Genomic DNA, 3,065 nt, shown 5'->3' with positions numbered 1-3,065 from the left:
ATATATATATATATATATGTATTAGTACATGTATGCGTGTATATCGTTTTTCCTTGTTTACAAACTCCTCGCCCCCCACAACGGTTTTGGCTTAAAGATCTCTCAGAATTCTTTCTATTTCCCTCTTGATCTGATCGTCGTTCCTTTCACCTACTAATGTTACCACGTCCGTTACTTCGCCTCTCTTATTCTTCAGTTACACAAAACCATTTTCCCTCACTCTAGCTATTCCCTAACTATTCTTCCGATAATATTTTCCTCTTCTTTCTTTCATGTGGTATAATTACTTCCCACTCTCTGAACTAATAGTATTACCAGAAATAGAGAACTACTCTATTCGTTTGCACTAGATTTTCATGTCGTATCCTGTCGACGCATGTTTGTGAGTGTATTTGTGTATACACAAATACATACATTAACAAGCAAACGGACAGTATTACCTTAATGTCTCTCACAACTTCGAAGCCTACTCAAGTATAACACACAGATTCAGAGTTGATAATGAAGTTAGGTGGAATGTTTGCCAAAATACATTCTTCGTCTTGCTCTCATTATACTACTACTCGTTGTTGTTGGCATTCCGTCGCTTACGACGTCGAGGGTTCCAGTTGATCCGATCAGCGAAACAGCCTGCTCGTGAAATTAACGTGCAAGTGGCTGAGCACTCCACAGACACGTGTACCCTTAATGTAGTTCTCGGGGATATTCAGCGTGACACAGTGTGGCAAGGCTGACCCTTTGAAGTACAGGGAGAACCGAAACAGGAAGTAAGAGTGAGAGAAAGTTGTGGTGGAAGAGTACAGCAGGGTTCGCCACCATCCCCTGCCGGAGCCTCGTGGTGCTTTAGGTGTTTTCGCTCAATAAACACTCACAACGCCCGGTCTGGGAATCGAAACCGCGATCCTATGACCTCGAGTCTGCTGCTCTAACAACTAGGCCATTGCGCCTCCACACTACTACCCATAACAAGGATTAATACTCTAATACTAGGACTAATACCTCATTACTCTAGTACTAATACTTCATTAGTCTTATCTTTTCCGTAATTGATTATATTTTATTTAAGTAAAAATGGCTTTGTATTTAGTCAAAAGGAATTAATTATTGACATGGGTGTTGTCCGTCATTAGTTATTGAATATATCTAAGAGTCCATCTCTTATGAACAGCAGCAGAAGATTCGGCAGTGCAAGCAACTGGAGAGTCGTTGCTACTTCCGCTTACAGTACATCTGAGCGATGGAGCCACGAAAGTGACGGTGTTTCATTGCAGCAAAGGCATGTGATACCCCTGCCACAGCAAAGAAAGTTTCGTCGTGTGTTTGTGGTTTGAAGAAGTTTGAGTTCTGACTTGCAACTACTGACTTGCGCTGATCTTCGATTATATTGCAGGACGGCTGCACAGGATGACCAAACTCACTCTCTTGTCTCAGACTTCCTGGACCAGCTATAAGGTGACCGAGATATTGAGAGTATTATCAGAGATAAAATGAGGTGACTAGATTGATCAATGTGTCTCAAATAGTGAGACACATAGAGCTAAGATACAAGTCACACAGCTAGATTTCGTTACTAGATTGCGTTTTTCTGTTCATTCAAATGTGGTTGGGTTGGTTCTCTTGGACTCATCTAGCCTTTGAAAACGTTATTTTTCACATTACGAGGTGTCCAAGGAGAATATTTGGCGAGACTGTTAGCTTAGTCGTCGACCACCCGACTATGTAACAGGTTACAATTGGGTTACATGTTTCCAGTAGTGTTCACGAGCGACTTGATATTGACTTAGGTAGAGATTTCGTTAAGTGTGTATATGTAATTTTGATACATCTTTATTAACTTCAGCTACAAAAGATTTTAATATCAATTATCATTTCCATCACCCTTCGGTTATTGAAGCAACTGGAGCAAACAGACCCTGCAGAGACGAAGCTGCTTCAGCATACAACAGTCGTTGAATTTCAGATTTAAATGTACATAATGTATGTACAGACTGCAAGATCCACCAGACGTATTATTGCAACTTCTTCGACAAAACACTCTCGATGGCATCGATTTCCGTCATAAAATATTGAAATGCAGCGCATCCTTCGTGATGACATCATTCGGTGCAGAAGAAGAGTTCACCCGACAAGGTCTCTTTTCAACTTTCAAAATCAGGGGTCAATACTATCATCGAGTGGGGAGCCTAAGACCTTTACCAGATGCAGAGCCGAAATATGTCCAGGTGTATTTTATGGGAGGTGACGAGGAAGAAGTTGACCAGAGGTGCAAACTGAACGTGTTGACAAACGTTTGATTGCAAAATTACGGACAATGCTTCATTCAACTCATAAGTTTGTGAATAGCTTGAAATGCGCTCTGGAGGGGATGGATGAGGCGCCTGACCTCAAAGTCGTCGTCACAGCTGACAAAAGATTAGCTGGCGAATATGCTCGGCGATTTAATGCACCGATTCGATGCACCTGCTAATAAATGAGGTGGCCATCATTATGGTTGGAGAACAGCACGGCGAACGAGACATCATTCTCAACCATTTATCATTTATTAAAAAAACACACCAGTCATTTTGAAAGTCCGGAAAATTTATTCATCTATGCACCCAACAGCAAAACCCAAAACATTGTGTATCACGAAGCCCTGCAAGACTGAAATTTTGGAATAAAGATGCCTCTCCCTCTGACAGCCTCTCTCGCCAGCCTACGACAACCTCTATCGCCAATCTCCGACAACCTCTCTCGTCAATCTCTGACAATCTCTCACACCAACCTCCGACAACGTTTCTCGCCAACCTCCGGCAACCTCTCTCGCCAACCTCCGACAACCACTATTGCCAACCTCCGACAATTTCTCTCGTCAACCTCCGACAATCTCTCCCTCCTCCAGTTGACAATTTTTTATGCTTTTTCGCGACGGAAAATACATCTTTTGTGACAGTTATAACGAAATTGCTTTCTTATAATATCAGAATAATAAGGCGTTTAAATACAACATCTTTACCCACTCCCTGGAGTTACCGGGTACACCAGCTAGTATATGTATATATATATATATATATATATATATATAT

At 41.6% G+C, this 3,065-nt stretch overlaps 1 protein-coding gene across 1 annotated transcript in view; it reads right to left on the bottom strand.

Moving 5' to 3' along the window:
- The window catches only part of LOC106872518 (uncharacterized), a 22,243-nt gene that overhangs the window by 16,925 nt on the left and 2,253 nt on the right, over positions 1-3,065 (bottom strand). The gene's annotated exons all lie outside the window — the stretch shown is intronic.

This window comes from Octopus bimaculoides, chromosome 9, assembly GCF_001194135.2.
Source record: "Octopus bimaculoides isolate UCB-OBI-ISO-001 chromosome 9, ASM119413v2, whole genome shotgun sequence".
Taxonomy (NCBI): Eukaryota; Metazoa; Mollusca; class Cephalopoda; order Octopoda; family Octopodidae; genus Octopus; species Octopus bimaculoides.
The sequence above is the reverse complement of the archived record's forward strand: the minus strand, read 5'-3'. Positions and strand labels throughout refer to the sequence as shown.